Here is a 24,404-nt window from a genome sequence, read left to right on the forward strand (position 1 = left end):
GGACACCGTGCTGCGTTGTCATGGGAACAACGTTGTCTTTAGTTGCTCCCTTCATCAAGTGCGTTCCACACGGCTGCCTAACAGCCCACTAGAGCCTTGCTCACTCCAAAAGGGCTCTGCAATGGGCTCTATGCACGGCGGTATTTCCGGTGAAAGTCTAAGGATACTGGATTACTTCCGCCGATCGTAGAGTCCAATGCTATACCGAGAATTTATATTGGTTTTTATACTCTATTGCTATACTAAAGAAATGTTAGTCACAAAAACAGACAAAACAGACACCCCTCATTTTGTTTATGCTTCTTTGTTTATTATATTAAATAAACATAACTATATATAAAATTACATCTAAACGTATTAAAGTTTCGTTTCAAAGACGAGAGGACAGTACATTTTGAAGACTCTGCCATAATCCCGTTTTCCTCGGTTTTCCTCCGCTTTAAATCTCCCCAACCGGAAACGCAAGAGCATCCTTGCATCAAACGCGGAAGTTATGCGTGCATATAGCCCATCTGCCCTTCGAAGGGAGTATGGCATAGGGAAGCTCACGAGCAATAAGCACGTCTCAGCCGGGTTCGTCACTTATTTGGTTCCCCTGGAAACATTTCCGTTGTGGTCTGTGTTATTTGCAGCGCGTTTTCTGTATTTGGTTGTGTTGTGAACTTTTGCAGCGCATTTCCTTATTTGGAGAACACGTGTGTTGTGAAACTGATGAAGATGTTTTTTTTTAATTTGCTGGTGTTTATTTCTATTTGCACGCGTGTTTTTCTATTTGCATGTGTTTTTTTCTATTTGCATGCGTTTTTTTCTATTTGCACGCATTTTTCTCTATTTGCATGTGTTAGCTTCAGTTGTCTCGGCCACCGTAGATTGCTCTGTTAGTGCGGTTCATTTGAATAGGTTGTGAACGATGCCATCTGAACCCTGGTGCGTACCAAACAAGAGGACCCAAGACCCACCTTTTCGAACTAATGAACCAAAAACAGGATGTGATATGTATGTACACATAGGACAAGATGGTTATTGTCCCTTTTAATTATAGTCCTATGGGCGTTTTACACTGCACTAATGCTGGAATGCCGAATGCGCCAACCACTGGTAGATCCTGGGGGTTATCAGTATGTAGGGGACACATCATCAGTTGTGTACCCTTGCGTGATCAGGTGTTTTGGCCTTTTAAACATAATACACCCTCTGGAAAGGCAGGCCCAACCTAGGCTGATCAGGCCGGGGTGTGTGTCCCCATCATTGAAATAAAATAAGTTTAAAAAGTAAAATGAAAGCTAAATAGAAAGATTAAAAAATACTAATAAAAATAACAAGCACATTCCAAAATCATGATCATTTACATTTGGTCATGACATAGTCACTGAAAATTAAAAGCTAAATTAAATATTAATAAATACTATAAAATGTATATAAATAATGCTAAACATGTTGCTAAGCTAACGACAATATATGCTAATAAGTCAATTGTAAAACAAAAAATACAAAGTCCATAGAAATATTGGGTCAAATGAGTAAATAATGACAGAACCTCAAGGTCTACCACGGACAATTGTGTTAACAAATTAGTCCCATTACTGAGCGCGGTACACATAAAATATCAGTGTTCAGAAATGTGTGCTTGTCTTACGTTAAGCTATACAATAATGGGTTATATTTTGAGCATCGAGTCAGATTTGGCAGGAAATCATCAGAATTATTATTCATGCAGAAATGATGTTAAAAAAAACCAGCTCCGCAAGTAACTGTTTCAGCCACAGATGGTGAGAAGCCAAAGTTCTTTAGTGTGCCTTTAAATTTGAGAGAATTAACTTATTTAAACCAATCATGTGAAGGACAAGAGATAGAAGCAAGATAAAAACATGACAAAACACGTGTATCTTTTCGTTGCTTCTTTTTTCACCCCTCTGTTTCATCTTCGTCTGTATGTGTCTTGAAACTCAAGTAATGGAATGAATAATTGAACATATATAGTAGAAGTGTAGTGTAGTTAATGATGAGATATTCTCCTCATTATACTCAAGCTTGTCTGTCACGCTTTGTCAAACAGTTAAGAGAAATCTTAGATTCCTGCAAAGCCTTTAAAGCTGAATGGATGTGTCGTTTCAGTAATTCTAGGCTCTTGCTGTACCTTATTTCAGCATCTATAGTGTGCTGTCAGCATGCGGTGGACTGTTGACAGACAGGCTTAAAAATGAGACAGGCGTTCTAATGTGAAAAAAAAACAAAAAAAAACTGACAGGACTGAACTCTCTCCGTACGACAGCTTTTTTCACAAATAAATGCACATTCACACTAACCATAAAACATAAACACAGGAATTGTCTTCTAATGAGACAGTTTAGGCAGTAGCAAAACAAAATCCCAGACAACATCACAAAAGCCAACTTATAAAGCCATGGTGGCCTGGGCATCAGAACTCTGGGCTCCAGTCCCAGGCAGCTGTAAAATAAATAAACAAAATAAAACCGTTTTTCAAAGTTATAATAATACTAATAATTATAATGATTTGATTTTTTTCATATGCAGTTCCATCATTTTAAAAATAAATAAATACATGCTTTCAATAAGTTATGTATTAGTTTAAATAAATTTTCATTCAAAAAGTCTCCCATTTTAAAAGATCTTTTTAAAATTGCACAATGTGTCCGATTTTTTAACTAAGTCTCTATCATCTATCTATCTATCTATCTATCTATCTATCTATCTATCTATCTATCTATCTATCTATCTATCTATCTATCTATCTATCTATCTATCTATCTATCTATCTATCTATCTATCTATCTATCTATCTATCTATCTATCTATCTATCTCCATCCATCCATCCATCCATCCATCCATCCATCCATCCATCCATCCATCCTATCTATCTATCTATCTATCTATCTATCTATCTATCTATCTATCTATCTATCTATCTATCTATCTATCTATCTATCTATCTATCTATCTATCTATCTATCTATCTATCTATCTATCTATCTATTTATCTATCTATCTATCTATCTATCTATCTATCTATCTATCTATCTATCTATCTATCTATCTATCTATCTATCTATCTATCTCCATCCATCCATCCATCCATCCATCCATCCATCCACATAACTGCAACAAAAATGCAACATTGTGCAATGTTGTAAAAACACTCATGCAAAATACACTGCTTGCTTGGTTCAGTGAAATGTGCATGTGCATAAAATTAACAATTCAAATTTAATTACAGTAGGTTTCATCTGGTCAGCAGTCTGCCCTAGTCACATTTTTAAAATGTTTATTTTCCACTCCTTCTCAAAGCCAGCATTAAGATTCACCCAAAAAATGAATCACAGAGCATCATCTGAGCAGTGTCCCAAGGCTAAAAATTTTAATTAGCTTTGTGTATTTATCTTTCCCATATAATAGTTATGGGAAACAATGTTTATTTATTGAGTGACACATAAAGGCATAATGAAAACAACACAGCTCTGTTTACTGAATGGAACATAATGCATGTGGCTTTGTGCGAGGTGTGCACGCAAGGACCCGACAACCGGACGCAACAACAACGGAAGAGAGAAACAGTCTCTCTCTCACTGTTTGCCTAAAAAAGTACACGCACACATCTTGAATTGCTTAATCTCATCAGTGCAGTTTTATTTGTGTTGCGGTGTTCTCTGAAGTGGTGGGCTTCCTGGCTCCTGCCTGTTCCACCCATACATAATAAAGGGCAGCCAGATGAGGACAGAGGTTGCCAGAGTCCAATTAGTGTGCCGTTCATTATGGCTGATCTGGAGGCCCTCACTGTACTTACTGATTAAGAGCCATATCTACCAACCACCAAGCTTGACTTTCCACCTAACCCTGGAATCCAACATGGAATATTCTAATGATGTTTTCCAAACGGTGAGCGGCCTATGTCTACTGTCTACATGAATATCCTTGATATCATTATAGCACGCACACACACATATTGATTGACATGAGTGCATTTCTAATTAGAATTTAATTGATGCAGCATCACTGTCCTGAATAAAATATACATTTCATTGAGCAAAAGTGTCAGTAAAGTCTTTTAACACATGCTATTCATCAAAGAATCCTGAAAAAAATATTATGTACTGTAAAGTAATGACATGTTTTTACATGTGCTTTAACTCATCAAAATAAGTTAAGAATTTTTTTTAACTTTTTTATGTTATACAAGACTCAACTCATGTTTTAAGTCAGTTTAATGTAATGCGATTTGAAATGACTTAAATGTTTAAGTACAATCAACTTGGATGTTTAAGGCAGCAACTTTTTTTACAGTGTGGTTTCCACAGAAATATTAAGCAGCAGAACTGTTCAACATTGAGAATGATAGAAATGTTTCTTGAGCACCAAATAAGCATATTAGAATGATTTTTGAAGGATCATGTGCCACTGAAGAATGGAGTAATGGTGCAGAAAATTCAGCTTTGATGTCACAAGTATCAATTTTAAATTGCAATAATATTTCACAATTTTACTGTTTTGACTCTATTTCTGATCAAATAAACAGCCTTTGTGAGCATAAAAAAAATCTGCCTTAATAAATACAATTATAATTAAAAACATTAGCCAAACAGCATCAAATATTAAAAAGAAAAAGTTTTACAATACAAATGTTAACAGACCAAAGTCCATTGTTGTGTGGAATGTTTTTTTTTTAAAACATAATTTATATATTTAAATGAGAAAACAACACAACCGAATCACAGTTACAATATTAGTTGAATGTTACATTAATTTGAAGATGTTTAAAGCTGCCGTCGGTAACATTTTTTTGATCATATTCAGTGAAGTCGACACTATAATCCGACAGAACAACATAAATAAAGTGGTTTTAGAAAAAAACCCGAGCTTCTAACTCCACCTGGAGCGTGTTATTTGTTTTGCAAAAATCCACAGCTCCCAGATCATCGGGTCCAATCAGCGCAGGGGGGTGTGAGATCTGACTGTCAATCACAGATCGGGCACACGCCACCCCTAGCGCACGTTACAATCACATGCACACGCCTGAAGTTCGCGCAGTAACGAAGAGTGATGGTGGATGTATCTCGCTTTCAAAACACTAACAAATCAAGTAAGCTCATTTAGAGTATAAATGACGTTAGCAATTGCAATCTATCGGTAGATTAGCCAGGACAGCATACCTCCAAATACCCCATGGTGTTGATGGATGCTGATGAGACGGGCGCGTTCACAGATAACCTGGTGCACACGCACTGACGAGCATAAACTCGGTGGGAGGGTATCCGTTGATAGTGGGGGAGGGGCATGAGAGTTGTAAACATTCAAAATTTTGCCTAAGTCCACTCAATCTGCCAGACTTGCTGACTTCAGCTTTAAGGCAAAAAGTTTTATAATAAATAGAGAATGATATTCCCGTGTCATCGCTATTTCATAACGAGATGGGTTGATGAACTTACGCCACTTGAAATAAAAATAAAAAAAAAAAAAAATTCTCATTGGTTACATAAACAGTGGTTTATCAAGCGTTATAGAAACAAAAGTTATGACAAATACTGTCACATCCTACAGCTTAAACTAGCAGGCATGTTGATATTATATTCATAAGATTTCTGTACAATCCATATTAGATAACTCTGTCCCTAAATTAAATGTAAAAACAAAACAGACCAGAATAAGGACTGGCATATTGCTGCAAGTGAAATGTCTGACTATGTGAGAAACATAAATCTCCCATCTTCTGCAGTAGACCAGTTTATTAGGACAGACCCAGCAGCCAACAGCGTGTCCTCCTACCTATTGTGCTCTGAGAGGTTCTTCAGACCACGTATGGAGCAGGCAATTACCATGAGGCCCAGGCATACGTCTGCCGCCCATATCAAAAGAGAAGCATGTGGCTCTCACAGAGAACTCTCATCCCACACGTTCACATTACAAAGCCACTGTTGGTCTGTAATACATTTCACGGCATCTGGAGCCAATCTCGGCACGCTGACATACGAGCCCCTCTCAGGCACTGACCTGACTGTCATCCGTGTACTCAGCCTTTGTGTTTTATATCACTCCTAATGCATAGAGGAAAAGATTTAGCGTGGAGGCAGAATGTTGGAGAGGAGTGGGCTTGGACATAAGAGACACTTCTCCCTAAAGGAGTGATTTTGGTACCTTAATGAGGTGGTGAGCTCAAGTATGCCAAAACTGAGTTACGGTGGTTTACAGGAAATAGGGGGACACGTCTTGTGTTTGTAACCAAAAATAATGACTTGTATAGAGCCTGATTACAACATAAAAACCTGGGAAAGCTATTCTACACTGAACAAAATTATAAACGCAACACTTTTGTTTTTGCCCCCATTTTTCATGAGCTGAACTCAAAGATCTTAGACTTTTTCTATGTACACAAAAGGCCTATTTCTCTCAAATATTGTTCACAAATCTGTCTAAATCTGTGTAAGTGATAGGGGTGTAACGATACACAAAATTGACGGTTCGGTTTTCCCACGGTTTTGACGTCTCGGTTCGGTTCGATTCGGTTCGGTTTAGAAAGCTAAAATTGCTTTTTTTTTTTTTTTTTTTTTAAACAGTGGTTTAACGAAAAAATTGTCTTTGTCTTTAAATTAATTCAATTACAATTAAACGTTTCACAAGGATTAAAAAAAAAATCTGCTAAATCTGTAAACTATATAGGGAGCCGCACATTACTATAACATTAAAGGTTGTAGCCTAGACTTTTAACCTAAATTCAGATGCTATTTATTTTTTAGATATAATAATCAACACACAACACATTGTATGAAAACATGTAAACTGAACATAAGGCAGTTTTTGCATTAACTTGTGTTTTACTCTAATTTGTTATTGAAATATAATACTTTACACAGTTGTCATTTTCATGAAAGATATTTTAAACATACATTAAATAATCAAGATATCATTAACAGGTTAAGTAAAATATAATATATAGGCTAACATGGTGCATTTATTTAGTGCAGAAGTTCATTTTATAGGAACCAAAGTTGTGGACACTGAATCACTTGCCTGTTGAGGTAAATATAATGCTAGTGACAAGCTATGCTGTTTTATTGACGTCTTTCCGCTGCTGAAACACTGATTGAGCGATTACACGAGTTATGATGCCTTTCAGTAAGTATACTGCATCTTTCAACATACCTTCAGGTGTCCATTCTGTAACTGAGGAAGAGATGATCGCGTTTACCCGCGCGCCGCGTTGCCGTTTGAAATGAGGAGCCTAGTAGGCCTACAGCGATCTGTCACGCCACATCAAAGAGCGCCAAAACGCCATTTATTGTTTGAATTTCGTGATCAAATAGACAGAATTTGAAAGATTACACCTTGCTTATTATCGAAAGTAACAAAACACGGAGCTTGTTATTTGGTGTTAATGGTGGTTAGGCTACAAAACTGAATTCGTTGTGTACTGTACACAAGACATGAGGTCCATTGAGCCGGGCTGGGCGGGGCCGGGGTAGCAGGGGGCGGGGAGGGGCGTGTTCGGTACGCAATGAGAGTATCGCGATTCGAATCGTGTGTTCTGTATCGCGGTTTTTCGGTTCGGTTCGAATATCGTTACACCCCTAGTAAGTGAGCACTTCTCCTTTGATGATCCACCTCACAGGTGTGGCATATCAGGATGCTGATTAGACAGCATGATTTTTGCACAGGTGTGCCTTAGGCTGGCCACAATAAAAGGACACTCTAAAATGTGCAGTTTTATCGCACAGCACAATGCTACAGATGTCACAAGTTTTGAGGGATCTAACCGGCCTCACAACCGCAGACCACGTGTAACCACACTAGCCCAGGACCTGAGTCTGGGAAATGATCTGTTTGTGTGTCGTGGGCTTTTATCTGGATGCCCAGCATCTTCACCTCCAAGATCGTCTGAGACCAGCCACCCGGACAGCTGCTGCAACAATCGGTTTCCATAACCAAACAATTTCTGCTCAAACTGTCAGAAACCATCTCAGGGAAGCTCATCTTGCATGCTCGTTGTCCTCATCGGGGTCTCGACCTCACTGCAGTTCGTCGTTGTAACCGACTTGAGTGGACACATGCTCACATTCGATGGCGTCTGGCACTTTGGAGAGGTGTTCTCTTCACGGATGAATCCCGGTTTTCATTGTACAGGGCAGATGGTAGACAGTGTGTATGGCATCGTGTGGGTGAGCGGTTTGCTGATGTCAACGTTGTGGATCGAGTGGCCCATGATGGCGGTGGAGTTATGGTATGGGCAGGCGTATGTTATGGACAACGGACACAGGTGCATTTTATTGATGGCATTTTTAATGCACAGAGATACCGTGACGAGAGGCCAATTGTTGTGCCATTCATCCACGACCATCACCTCATGTTGCAGCATGATAATGCACGGCCCCATGTTGCAAGGATCTGTACACAACTCGTGGAAGATGAAAACATCCCAGTTCTTGGATGGCCAGCATAGTCACCGGACATGCCACCCATTGAGCATGTTTGGGATGCTCTGGATCGGCGTATACGACAGTGTGAAGTTAAAACACGTACAGTATTTATGTGACTGTAAATATTACTTGAGAAATTAATGAAGAAAAGCGGTTTATGGCTAAATTACTGTCCTAGATGGTGTTACGGAAAGTCACGAAGAGCGCCGTCTTCCGGGTGACGTCATCCGGCATCTGTCGGAAAAAGCCGAACTCTGATTGCGAGCGCACCTGATAGAGATTGATTCATCATCATAAGAGCGCAGTAAAGACCAAACACAGGCAGAAACGAGAGGGGTGAGAATAACGCTTGTCCTGCGGGGTTTCCAGCTTGCTTCCCTTTGAAGAAAGGGGAAAGCTTTGTAACTAGGAGTTATGAGGTATGAGAGAGAAATACAACAGAAATCGGATGCGCATCAGTGACTAATCAACCCGAGACGCTGCTGGTAGGATGACTGCTTGAAGCTTGATTAACTTATATTCTGATAAGACATTTTTACTCGATTATGATTAAGAGTATATACGATATATCAACGCATTCTCATCCCAAAGCGTAATATATTGACTCTTTTGCCAAAGCGTCTATATCCAACGCATACGGCACCCTTTAGCGTCAATATAACACGCTTCGGTTTTGGGTAGGTTTAGGTCTGGGGTAGTGTTAGGGTTAGACCACTAGGAGGCGCCATATATCTGCGTCTCATATGACGCTAAAGGGTGCCATGTGCGTGGGATATAGACGCTTTGGCAAAAGAGTCAGTATATTACGCCTTGGGATGAGAACGGGCTCGATGTATATATGAATTTAAATGTCTAGTAGAATGTGTATATTTTTGTAATGCAATGTCAAGATGTCCGATTGTAACTAGATTTTGTATTTTTTTTCTCTTCCCGTTTTTTTGTCTTTCTTTTAAAAAGGTTATCAACCTAGTTTGAGCTTGAACCTTTCTCAAAGAATTGACTGTTTGAAGAAAATCTAACTGCAAGTTCATCTGTTCCAATGTAATGTGACATGAATGGAGAGTAAAAAACTGCAAGTCAAGATTGTAACAACTTTAATGAAGAGTGAAAGTAAAAGCCATTTTTGAGATGATTCCTGTGTCCGTGGTTGACTAAGCATTTTTTCAAGTTAAAAGCAGAACTGATGTGTGAAATCCGAAAAGAAACTTGACAGACAGCGTGTTCCAGTTCCTGCCAATATCCAGCAACTTCGCACAGCCGTTGAAGAGGAGTGGACCAACATTCCACAGGCCACAATCAACAACCTGATCAACTCTATGCAAAGGAGATGTGTTCCACTGCGTGAGGCAAATGGTGGTCACACCAGATACTGACTGGTTTTCGGACCAGTCTTACCTGCCTGTCAACATGTATTTCCATAGCTCCACGCACCCTGCTCACACAGAAATCACATGTCATCAGCGTGTTTCATGAGGCTATGCAAAGTTGTACAGACAGTCGTGAGACACCGTAAACAAACAGCCAACTTTTATGGTTCCTCCTGAACCACAACAACGAGCTTGTCAACTATGTCAGTACTATCAATGACTAAATCAATCTGCAGCAGTCAGGTGGTACAAGTAAGAGCTCTGTAAGTTGTTTATGTTCATTATTATTGTAATGTTATGTGCATGAAGACATGAGGTAATTTAACGCTGTCTCCTGCTTTGCAGACTCTTTTCTGGCTGTGCGCGTTCATGTGTTTTGGAGAAGGCGTGGCTTTAGAGAGCGCTCTAAATGGATCCTATGCTTTCAAAGCTAGCTTGCTATTGCTAGCCTCTCTGAAATTGCCTACCCTACCTTTATTTGTTTATTTATTTTTAAAATCCTTATAAAAAAAATTGTGACAGTGACAATAAAGTGACAGTAAATTATTTTACATTGTTATAAAATAATACGTTTCATTCATAAAAGAATCCATAAAAAATTATCATGATTTCCCTAAAAATATTACTCTTTTCAACATTGATAATGATAAGAAATGTTTCTTGAGCAGCAAATCAGCATATTAGAATACTTTCTGAAGAATCATGCAACACTGCAACTGTCATTGGGATGAATGTTAATGCTTCCAGAACACTTCCTTTCTCCAGGTATTATAGACCACCTTAGGACAAAATGATAAATGGATCAGAGCAAAACATATGGGAGGTAGCTATACAGGCTTAAATAGCATTGCTTCTGCCAGTAAATGACCAATTGTTCACATCTTCAGGGGGAGATTAGTGTAAGTATCTATTCAAAATATCTGCTGGGGGAAAAAATGTGTGTGTGTCTGTGTTTGTGTGAGTGTGTGTGTGTGTGAAATGAATTCATCTGGGGCCCAGGCAAATCTCAAATACATCCATTCACCTCTGTTTGAGCAGGACCCTCCTCTCACATCAGCAGTTTCAAAACTGCATTAGCACACAACCCTGGGTAATACAGACCCAATGATAAATGTATGTGATGACAGAAAGGATAAAAGCATAGTTCTATGTGTAGTCTGACAATAGCGAACCACTACTCGGAAAATGGGCCCTCAGCCTGATTCATTCTCACCCCCGGGTGATATATGCCAGGAAGACAGGCGTTGGAAACGGCCAGATCCATCCTCACTCACTCGTCTCACTCTGCTTTCAATTTACACGAGGCTGGGAGACAGCGATTGATGTGAAATGGTGGACAAATTGGTCCTCTGAAAAAGGATGCTCTCAGGCTACATTTGTGATTGATTTAGCTCTTACATTCACAAAAGATCTGGAGTTTGATAATTAGCCAGCACAGGATATTGCTTCATTTGAAGGTTGTTTCTGATATGGAACTGTGCATCGCTAATAACAACAGGCCTTTAGGAGAGGTGAACCTCAACACAGCAAAGATTAGCAATCCTTATCACCTTTAGGAAGACACGCTTCTGCATGCAAATAACCTGTAGTTTGCTTTATCTGTGGAAGAAATAAAATACATCGCATTTGAAATCATTTACAGAGGTCAAAGAGAGAGTCAGAGACTTTTCAAGCATGTTTGTCTGATGCACAATGCTTTATTAACCAAGGAGTAGTTGTACTGTTGGTAGTAATGCTGGTGGTAGTTGTAACTGAATGATGTTTACACCCAGATAACATTAATAATGCATCACATTACATAAGTATGCATTTTTACCATGTATTGCAGACAATTATCAAATACTATCAAGGTGAATGTCATGAACTCAAGTAAAATAAATATATTTTGTGATATGAACACTTTAATTTTTTCATTTAATTCACTAAATTATATATATATATATATTAGGGGTGGAACGGTACACAGAAGTCACGGTTCGGTTCATACCTCGGTTCAGACATCACGGTTCGGTACGATTTCGGTACAAGGGAGTGAAAAGCAAAGCAAAAATGCAGAAGGCATTTTTATAAATGTCTTAAGCCTTGTATTTTTTTTAAATAAGTTTTATTAATAAAGGCATAGAACCAGTTTATTTGTAGTGCACTGACAGTAGTTTTATATAATTAGTTTATTAATTAAATTATTAAAAAGACGAAAAGACCTTGAGATATGTTTGGTAATTGTACCTGAATGAATTTAAAATTAATTTGCTATTTCAGATCAAGATATTTGTTTTCCTTCATTTTAATTAACTAACTTTATTCTCATCTGAATTATAAATAATTGATTTCCGTATAAAATAATACTACCATAACTTTTGTTAACAGGTGTAGGTTACAGTTTGACAAGAGTTTAGAGTGTGACAAAAGCACAATGTTGTGTTTTATTGCGAGTGTACACAAATATAAGTAAACAATTTGCAGTTTTAATGATGTCCTGTATGAAAAAAATGACGGAGTATGTTTTTACGTTTCCACTGTTCGATCGCCCGTGCCTCTCTCACACACACACTCAGGGGCGTCGGACTGGGGGTAAAACCAGTACTGATTACCAGGGCCCCAAGGGGAGAGAGGGCCCTTGAAAAGTCTGGAATATATTTTATTTTACCTTGATATTTTCATTTCCTAATTAAATTTCATAATGAATGTAAGATGAAATGTAAAGTTAGTGTATTAACTGAATAACTTGGTTGATTGGTTGATTGATTGATTGACGGTCTTATGGTCCCACCCCTTGTTAATGCGCCAAATGGTTTAGTCCATCTGCACGCATTTTGTAAATGTTAGTTGAGCTGCATCTCGTTGAGCGCTGTAGAAATGTCTTTCTCAAAAGAAAGCTAAATCAGGCCACCAAAAAAGAAAGTAAAGACAGGAGAAGGAAAGAAAATAAAATGAGGGGAAACAATTGGTTACTGACTTCTTTTCAAAGAAAAGTGAGCACAAACCAGAACACGAAATTTATAGTGCTAAACTGCTTGAATATCTCCGCGATCGTTAGTGCTAAAAATGAACTGAGACAACCCAATGAAAGAGCAGAAAAATTCTAATTTTTCGAGTTTCACTGTAGCTACAGAGCTACCAAGCTACCTATGAGTGACACTGATTAGCCTATTATTGCTAATTTTAGATATTATAGCCTATTAATTTAAAATTAAACATGTTTCAGATTAGGCTATTATAATGAAGTTTTGTATGCAAACAGCATTATTAGTGTACAGTTTATTTATTTAGCCTTTACCTCAGATTACATATAACCAAATTATCATCTGAAAGTGTATGTTCTGCCACATACACTTTCAGATGATAATTTGGTTATACATGTAAACTGTACACTAATAATGCTGTTTGCATACAAAACTTCATTATAATAGCCTAATTTGAAACATGTTTAATTTTAAATGAATAGGCTGTTTGCATTGCATTGTGGGGCCCATCAGGACTGCCTATGCATAGGGCCCGGGATCTTGTGCTACGCCCCTGCACACACTCACACACACACACACACACACTCACACACACACACACACACACACACACACACACACACACACACACACACACACACACACACACACACACACACACACACACACACACACACACACAGTTCATCGCGCGATTCGCGCCCGCGCCTCTCTCTCTCTCTCGCACGCGCGCGCACACACACACACACTGTTCATCGCGCGATTCGCACCCGCGCCTCTCTCTCTCTCTCGCACGCGCGCGCACACACACACACACTGTTCATCGCGCGATTCGCGCCCGCGCCTCTCTCTCTCGCGCGCGCGAACACACACACACACACACCGCGCCTCTCTCTCTCGCACGCGCGCGCACACACACACACACACACACTGTTCGATCGCGCCTCTCTCTCTCTCGCACACACACACACTGTTCATCGCGCCTCTCTCTCTCTCTCTCTCTCTCTCGCGCACACAGACACACACACACACTCCTGCATTGCAATCTTGATCGCAGCCTGTTCATTGCTGCGTTCACAGTCACACCAAAAGCGAATAGAGCGAAATTCATCGCTATTTAAGAGGTTTTTTTTATTTGTACCGTGTATTCTGTGTGCAAATTCGTGCACCGAACCGTGACGCCCGTACCGTTTCGGTTCAATACGAATACATGTACCGTTCCACCCCTAATATATATATATATATATATTGAAAATACTAATAAAAATGACAAAACACAACAAATTACTAACATTTTAATTTAAATGAAAACCGAAAATATGAATATATATATATATATATATATCGATATTATATACATTCATGATTTTAACAGAAATTTAAAAAAGAAAAAGAAAGAAAAAAATTACCATCCGTGTTAGTCACATGGAAAATAATACATCTATTTTGAAAATAAAACAGAAACAGTGTTTACTCAAAAAACAACTAGGCTAATTTTCACAACAACAGGAAGCCAGAGACCCTGCAAAACAATGATATGATTTCACACTCCACAGCTGATAAGAAAATAAAAACCTAAATGTGTCTGTTCTGTGATTCAGAGCATTTCACAATTATGTTGCCAAATGTTCCTTTCACCCCATTTCAGCCGAGCACCTGTCCTCTCGCAGGGTGAATTGAGAATATACGATCAACATTAATAAGCCGAGGGAGTCTTGATTTTCTCCCAGCAGGACCGAGAAAACCCAAAGTTCAGGTAGTAAGTGTTTATGAAGCATGCACAGAGACATGGAACACACTCCTTTTTTCATAAAGAAGAATTTCTCAGAGGTCTAAACTTTGGCAGAAAGGATTAAAAAGAGCATAAAAAGCCGCTAAATCACGAGACGTTTGGGAGTCTGTAGACACAGAGCAGACTCTGCACTCCAGCTCAAAGAACTGTCAAGGGACATTAGATATAATTAATTCCAGCCCACTGCCACCACCAATCAATGCATCTGAGGTTTTTCCAAAGAAATTTGCAAAATTAGATTTGCGCTGGTTCCAAAAACAAAATCAGAAATGTGTTTGAACTTTAAGACAAGTTGAGGATGTAAATAAATTAACCAATACGTAGAGCCATAATGTTTAATTAATAAATTACATTTTTCCATTAGCACATGCATTGCTCAATGGAAAAATATCTCAAAACTTGGCTGAAAGTGCACAGTTCTGTTCCAAAACCCAGCTACCTTGTCAGCATCCTAACCGAAACCGAAGTGTCACGTTCTGTTTGGTTTACATTCCAGTTACTCTTAATTTTTACCTTCTTGTTTAGTTCCTGTTCCCCGTGGTTCCCTTTTACAGTTTGCTTCCATAGTTACTGATTATCATCACCTGTGTCTTGTTTTAGTCCTCATTTATCTGTGTATTGTAGGGTAAGTTTACACAACAATAATGTACTAAAAGCGGAAATGTTTTTCCTTTGCGTTTTTGAAAGGTTTTGCGTCCAGACGACAATGTTGTCAAAACGATCCCCGTTCAAAATGACTAAAAAGTACTGAAAACGACTTAAAACACTATCCATGCCAGGCGTGGTGGCTTGTAAAGAGCCACCACGCGCCTGCACACATACGCATTCTTCAACAGAGTGGTGAATGCAAACAATTAAGATGGTGAAAGCATCAAGCAATTGTGTCTGGACGGAGTTTTTTTTTTTTTTTTACTACGAGTGACCCTGGACTATAAAATGGCAACATGTCAGGAAAATGTGGACTAGGTGTCAAGTACTCGTGCGTGCCTATAGACTGAACATGTCGTAATACGCATGGCATCACAGAGACAATGCGGCCCTCCGTTTCTATGGTTATTGGTCAAATATTGTCTTTATGTTGTGTTAGTAAAGCTGTTGCATTTGTCTTCTACTGTGTTCTTGTTAATGTTAGCCTTTTAATTAAATAAAGAAACACTGAATCTAGATCCGCATCTCCTCTCCTTGTCAGTACAATACGTTTTTTCTTGTTTAGTTCATGTTTCTTAGTTTGTTTCCATAGTTACTGATTATCATCACCTGTGTCTTGTTTTAGTTCTCGTTTACCTGTGTATATTACACGACAACAAATGTAAGCATTTTTCCTGTGTTTTCGAAAAAAGTTGTGTCCAGACAACAACTTTGTCAAAATGATCCCGTTCACATGGACTAAAAACGACTATAGGTTTTATTATGCACAATACATTGTTTTTAGTCGTTTGAGTCAACTAAAAATCAAGTCATATCTGTGCTGCCCTATAAGATGCTGCCTTTGTAGGCAGCTCATTAGGTTTTGGACCAGAACATGTCAATCTTTTCTTCTTCTCTTTTTTCATGTCACTGATTTTTGTCTTGGTGGTTACAGACTCCATTCAGACTACAAACAGAGATCCTCCACCATTAAAACAATACAATAACAGGCATTATGTGGCTTTCTCACAGTCTGTAATCTTGTACCTATTACAGGCTAGTGAAATACAGCATTAAAAAGAAAAATAGGCAATTTTACTGGACTGGGTCAGCACTAAGAATACCTTTTTTAATGTGAATCATGAATGACCTCAAGGTAAGGATGTAAACACGTTTTTGCACATACCTTTTGTTCATTTCTACTTTAATAATAAAGGTGTTCCAATTTATAATTTAAGGCAAAAGGATATCCAGAACTACCCCATTTTTCACCCAAAGTGTTTTAAAAAGCCAAAGGAAAAATACAAGTCAAGAGGAATAATCTTAAGTGAAACCCTTATCTTCACTGCTTTTTTTTTTATAATTTACTAAGAGCCAGAGGGTTTGGTTAGATGAGCTCAGCTCTTGAATACAGCGATACTAAAAATGATAAATGATCTCTTGTGTGGAGCATTTCAAAGCTTTCTTAGTTAGGAACCCTAAATTCAGACATTCAACTTTTGAAATGAGAGGTGAACATGACAGTTCACATATTTGAAATAATAGTGATCGTAAGTGATTTTGGAAACAGTGTGATAGCATCAAGATAACGTTTTATTACTTTGGTCTAACTTATTGTGCATTATTGTAATTCTAACCAATTACATAAGTAAAATGTGTCATCTCTGGCACTGACGTATTGCACATCTGCAGAAAATCAGATGTATCAGAGAAGCACACATCTCTTTCATTCTTTTCAGCTCTGTCATAGCCATGTCTAACCTCTACAGTAACACTGTGGTTTCCCTGCCATATGTTTTGAGTAACTCTGTGGTCATATCATTTTAACACTATGGCAACCCTCTTGTATCACCGTAATAAAACAACAGAAGACTCTTGTTACGTCAAGGTATAAGTGTAAAGTTCTCATACTGTACCTCTAGGGTGACAACAAGTCAATGGCAGCTTTGTTAATAGTCACAAAATTCATTGTGCCCTCATATTTTCAGCGCTAACAATTCTTTAACTCATTGTTAACTATATGTCTTTGCTACCTTTCCACAACAGCTGGGATTTTTTCCAGTGACTTAACTTTAGGTTACTTTGTTATTTGAGTGAGTCAGTAAATCATTCATTCAACCAATTCGTTCAAAATATTGATTTATTCAGGAATGAAACAAGTAACTTTTTATAAGTGAGTTAAAGAAAATGCAGACAATCAATTCAGTAACAACACTGATTCATTCAGGAACCAAAAAAGGGATTGTCTTTATGAATGAGTTGCTAAATCATTCACTCAAACGACTCATTCAAGAACATGATTCATTCAGGAACGCTACTGCTTGTTCAATGATGCACAATAACTTCTGCTGTAGCATTTGGAACTTTTTTTTTGGCAGATCAAATAAAGGCAAAATAACTGGCAATATTGTGACTAAAATGTACATTTCTTAATATCAATGTATTTACTGCATACTATGAAGACTGGTTTCTAGACTGTCAAAAGACTTCGACTGCGTTTTCAATCATGAAAGTCTCCATAAGGATAACATTACATGACTTCAAATAAGTGGTATGGCGTCCCTGCTATAATCAGCTAAAGCTAACTTAACTCCATTTAAACCACAGACAATGCAGTCAGTCTTTTCTAAAACCTCACCAAATTTGCAATCCAAAGCTTCATTGGCTCATCTTTCACCATGTCAAAATATGCAAATGAACACAAAAGCCTTACCGTGCAGATGGCGAATTATGAACTTTCATGATGTCTGCTCAGATTTCCCTCATTGGAGCTTGCTTGCATGTCTGTCGTCAAGGCAATCTAACTAGTATGAAAGCTGTGTTGACTAGAGGGATAGAGAAATGGAAAAGCAGACTTTTCAGTTATGATATGCAACATACGTTCACTTTTTAGAGGGTCATGGGCATTAAGGAAAATGTGCAGACCAGTACTGGAAGATCTGAATCAAGCAGTTTTTGTGTGTCTTTACTAAAATAAAGGTTCTTTATTGGCATTAATGATTCCACGAAGAACCTTTAACATTCATGGAACCTTTCCATTTCCACAAAAAGTTCTTTATTGTGGAAAAGGATTCTTTAGATTATTCAAATGTTCTTCACACTAACAAAAATGGTTCTTTTAAGAACCGCTCACTGAAAGGGAAACTATATTAAATACTGTCACAATATACAACAAATAGCTCACAAAACGGTTCCCCGTCTGAACTTTCCCTTTGTTTCCTAACTCACTCACATCCTGGATCAGTGTAATTGTGGTTTACTTGGTCATTGAGCCCTCACAGACTAAATTTAATCCATCATGATTTTCACTTTAATGAATGAGATGGAGATAAGAGACCAGCAAAGAGAAAATTATCCAAACATGCTTTATCTTCTTTGTCAGACAGACATTACATAGAAACCTAACGAATGGCAACAAATACAGACTGTATCAATTTGATCCATTGAAAACAGATCTATGTATTCAGTATTCATATGTGAATGCTTTATTCATCCTGGTGTTCTAGGGCGGCAGGCAGACACTTGTAATTATAGGAGAGGAATTAAAGACACATCAGGTTGTGTGTCCGTGGCTTAAAGATGTGAAACCGCACATCTGTGCTGCATATGTTTAAGAATGGGCATACTCTGTCACATACTGATTGGTCAAACAGAAATGCCCTATAGGGAATGAATGGATATGTACAATGACCCTGAAATTTGGACTCTTAAATTGTATGAATTAGAAATATCAAACCAAGTGGCATCTGCAAATGATTTCTCACATAGCTAACTTTTAATCAAGAAACAAACTTTCTTCTGCATATGCAGTTCAAAATTTGGGGTCAGTATGGTTTTTTTTAAAGAAACTAATATTTTTATTTAGCATGGACACATTAAATTCATAGAAAAAAATCAGACATTTATGATGTCAAACAATTTCTATTTCAAATAAATGATCTTTTGACATTTCTATTCATGAAATAATCCTGAAACGAATATATGAATAATAAATGAAAAATTAATAAGAAATGTTTCTTTAGAATTAGAATGATTGCTGAAGGATCCTCTGACACTGACAAATAGAAACTAAAATAGAAAAGTTATTTGAAATATTTCACAATATTAGCGTTTTTACGGCATTTTTGATCAAATAAATGCCTTGGTGAGCATAAGAGCTTCTTTCAAAAACATAAAAAAAATCCTACTGACCAAATACCTTTGAATGGTAGTGTACAGTATATACATATTTTTTAACCTAAAAACCTATTTTTGTGTTTTCGAGTTTGTGCTTTCTTTAAAATAAATGCCACTTAATATCCAAATAATTTTGGGGTCCACTGTATGGTATTATTTTTTACTCAAGGCTTCACAAAGATGAAAACTCTTCAATGGCTAAGATTGTGGTCTAGATAAGGAAAATCAAAAGCAGCTCAAGTCTCAGCCAAACCTCAGGGTTGTAAAATTGGACCTGCACTAAAATCGCACATAATCAACCAAATCTGAGGTAGCGCTAAAATAATATGGGAGGAAAACTGCAAGAATTTGAGCCAAACGGGTAAAACCTTATGTGTACCATCACATTTTGTCGTTAAAATAAAAATTCTGTCATTATTTACTCAACCTCACATTGTTCCAAACCTGAATGTCCAGGACCCTCTTTTGTCCTTTTTGGAGCTTGACAGACCCTAGTCACTATATTCTTTTTTCTAATTTGTGAAAAATAGAAGTGTGCATTCAGCAACATTAATCATACTGTATTCACTGGAAGAAAGAAAGTCATAAATGTTTGGAACGACGTGAGTCTGAGGAAATGATGACAGAATTTTCAAGCTTTTTTTTAATAAAAAAGGATACATATTATGACTATGCTAAATTGTTTCCTAAATCATCAAACAAAAATGCACAGAGTTGTCTTTTTTTCCACAGTTACACCACTTCCCAGCATGCACTCTTGACAGTCTATAAATGAGTGTGCGGAAAAGCATGTCAGTAGTAAATAAATCAGAGGACAGATCACAGCATATTTACATTGAGCCCCGAGCGTGTGTGTTGAGCTCACACGGCTTGATGTTGACTGATTCTGGTCTGCGACTAGTGTTTATGTGACTCAGTGTACGTTTCTACGCATTGTCTGCCCATCTACATGAAGCATATAGATTTGCCTGGGAACGTATTTCTACAAGTGGAAGGAGCAGCTGCAGAGAAGTCTCCGCCACAGGATTAGAGCCTGTGAAGAAAACACGGTGGGTTTCCAAAAGTTCCGTGCTGATGTAAAATGGATCGATCCTTCATGTTAATCCCAGTATTTACCCAACACACTCCAGTAACTATAAACACTGGCCGGCACACACAGCGAAACGGATATGTGTGATCAATCAGTGAACAAATGTGGGGGGAAAAAACGGGTTTGTTGATAGGTACTGTAAAAATGGCGATTCTATAGAGCTTCATAATGGTAGAGGACTTGAATGAGGCTATTTGTCTTGCCAAATTAGTATTACCACCTGATCCATCTCGTTCTCAAATCTGTGATGGTTTCTTGGTAATGCTTGATAGATTTGCATTACAGAATTTTATGTAGGAATAGATCTTACAAGGAGAAATCAATCCATGTTTAGTTAATAAATCAAGGAGTGGTTGGTACAACAAAGTATTTTATCTTACCAAATGAACAAAATAATAATACTGCACAGAGGTTGCACTCGGAGACTTAAAGCTGCTGTAGGTAACTTTTGTAAAAAATATTTTTTACATATTTGTTAAAACTGTCATTATGTCCTGACAGTAGAATATGAGACAGATAATCTGTGAAAAAATCAAGCTCTTCTGGCTCCTCCCAGTGGTCCTATTGCCATTTGCAGAAATACACGCTCCCGGTCAGAAACAACCAATCAGAGCCAGGAGGAATGTCTTAGCAGTGTCAATCACGCTCGTGTACGCGCTTGATCACACCCCTCTCTTGCACAGCGCGAGCGCAGGAGCGCGTACCGTCGTTCAAACTCAAGATTGCCGGCGAGCTGCAGCTGTGCTTATGATGGAGAAACAACCTAAACTGCCAATTCTCGAGTGACACCTGCTCATAAAACAAAGAGGTAAAAGGAAAAGACCGATGACGATAAACAAGCGAAAAAGAAAGAATTACACAGAGCCCATTGATTCGGTGTCAAAACTCTAGCCGCATAACATGTAGATAAAATGTCATGCACTCTGCTAAGCAACAATTGAAACCTGCTAATTCACTGGCTTGTCATGTTGCTGAAATAATGTACACACCTTATCTAGCATTATATATCGCTAGAATAATTACTTACATACTTGTGGGGAAATCTAGAATATACATTGATAGAGTAGTATAATTGTTATAAGATAATTGTGAGTTAAAAGCTAGACCCCCCCATGTAATAGTTTTTTGTCATTTCAGTTATTTTATTAATAATGGTTATGTAATTATTCAGTACCTGCATTTTAATTTGTAGTATACAGCTATGTGATGGGTGTCCAGTGGGTAGCAGGAAGCCAGAGGGATACCCCCGGAGAAAACCTAGAAGAGAAAAAGAAAAGTTAGTTCACGCGAGGTTTTGAACGGGACTATGAGTATTGAGTTATGTTGTACTGTGTGGTACGGAGCTGTTGCGAATGATGCTGGCTGAATAAAAGAACCCAACCAACTCACACGCTTGTTCATTCCTTCAAGTGTGTTACATACTGTAACGTTAGTTACCGTTATATTAACGTTATCTTACTAGCTATTTATAACTTATAGAAAGAGTGCAACGTTATAAAGTTACATGTAGGCTATTGCAAAATACATAATGATTTGAGGACCAAGTTTGTAGTCAAAGTATGGGCAGGCCATATAGTCAATGTAAAGCATATTGTTGACGTTTAGTCCTTATTAGTGAATGTGGCATATAACTTTTTATCCGCTGTTATCGGTGGCCCTGTTTACTAGCCTGCGCGTTCACGACAGGCTCCGCTGTGGAGGACGAGCTGTGGAGGGAGGGCTGTAGCGCAGCAGAGAGCAAGGGGGTGGGACCTGTAAGTTGTGCTTGTTAAAATTTTCAGGCTAAGTCAACGTTTTCTCAAAACTCCCTACTGCAGCTTTAACAGGGTTCTCATTGTCTTTTAAGTATCATTTGTTTTATTTAATTTTTTACTCAGATTAGTAGTTTAAAAGTTTTGGGTTTTGAGTCACTTCTGTATCAAAAATACAGTAAAAATAGTAATATTGTGAAATATTATTACAATTTAAAATCACCATTTTCTATTTTAATATATTTATTCCTCTGATGGCAAAGCTGAATTTTCAGCAGCCATTACTCCAGTCTTCAGTGTCCGCATGATTCTTCAGAAAAGATAATAATATGCTGATTTGAAACATTTCTTATTATAACCAATGTTAAAAAACAGCGCTGCTTAATATTTCAGGATTCTTTGATGAATAGAAAGTTAAAAAAGACAGCATTTATTTTGTAACATTGTAAATATCTGTCACTTTTGATCACTGAATAAATAATTTACTTAATAAAATAATAAAATCTTACTGATCTCAAATAGTGAATAGTGTATTTACCCTAGAAAAGGAAAATAAAAGTGATACGGTGAAACGTTTGTTAACATACTTTATAGTAAAACAGAAATATTAATGTGAATAGCATACAGTAACCTAGATTTTTGGTAAATTTGCTCTTAGAAAAATTTGATGAGAAATGTTTGAGCTGATTTTGAGCTGATTTACAGACTTTCAGATTGCAAATATGAGCTAAATGTGTGATATTTTTGACATCTCTTCTGAAACTTGTGAGGAGACGTAAGTGTTTCTAAGGAGAAACATCTGAGAAGCAAATTGCCCCGTCTCATTGCAGTCTTGGAGAAATGATTGAGGTTTTAAAGAGACCTCATTAGCGATTCTTCTTTCTTATGGGCTATTAGAACCATCAATAACTACTACAAAACATGTTAATTTTTATTTCAGCATTCTGACCGGATCCACTCACCAAAGAACTGTTCATTTAAACGCAGCACCACAGGGATCTCTCAAGGGAAATTATTTCATATGGAAATCAGAGAGGGCAAAGGAAGCCCACCTTGGCTTCATCTTCTCTTCATGCTATTTGAATGGATCTGTCAGAGAACAGCAAAAGATATGTAATGCATATGCCCTCTGGTCCAATCAAAATGACAACATCATTAATCCATCATTTGCAGGGCTAAAATTAATGTCCACAGGCATAACTTGAAAAGAAAAACAGTGGACATACTTAAACCTTCTAAACAGAACATCAATAAGATTTTAAGCACACATTTAACACTGACAGAAAATTAAATAGTTTCATAGAACTCAAATTTAAATAATTAATAGCATTTTAAGCATTTTAGGGCATGTGTGCAAAAAACAAACAAAAAAACAAACATAATATCTTGAGTTTTGATTAAACCAATCTCCTACATTGCAATAAATCAAAATGTTAAAGCAACCAGGTAACTAAGCTTACTTTTTACGTTAAACCAACAATAATATTTTACAGTGTGGTATATTAAACATTGGCATGCAACTCAACGACATTGTTTCTGCTAAAGAATGATCAAATTAAGCAACTGCTATGCAGATACTGCACTATTGTTCAGCAAGAACTGCAAAGTAGCATTTCAAGCAGAAGGTTCTCTTTGGAACGAAGAAAAAAGAGATTCCCTGCTTACCTTTTCAACATAACCCTTGGTTCATTAATAACATCTTAAAAGACATTTGGCATGTGAAAAAAACAAACACCATCTTTGACTTTGTGAGCTGAACCTGTGCTTTCAGTGGCATTTGTGTCAGATGACCAGTGTGATGTTTTCAGCGCTTATTTATCATTTGTTCACTCTGGAAGCGATTCAAATTCTACTTTACTTGCTCTCGCATGGCCAATGCTATACGGCCGAGCATCCAATAAAAAGGGGTCAGGACTTTCCATAGGTCACGACAAGTCAGACAAAAACATTCCATCGCCTCGGCTGTAATATAACTGCTGATGGATGTGTACAATCTGACATTATATGCATAGGTTCATACTTAATGCGTATATGTGACAAAGATAGCACTTTAATTTACAGTCATGTTCCCCATGTACATATGTACTTATTATACTAATTACAAAAACTGGGTAATAATTACTAACCGAACCTACCCATAAACCTAACCTTAACCTGTTATGTTACCCAGTACTTTCTTAGGTAAGTACACTGTAAGTACACATGTGCAAATAC

This window comes from Rhinichthys klamathensis, unplaced genomic scaffold, assembly GCF_029890125.1.
Source record: "Rhinichthys klamathensis goyatoka isolate OS25496 unplaced genomic scaffold, OSU_Roscu_1.1 h1tg000181l_1, whole genome shotgun sequence".
NCBI lineage: Eukaryota > Metazoa > Chordata > Actinopteri > Cypriniformes > Leuciscidae > Rhinichthys > Rhinichthys klamathensis.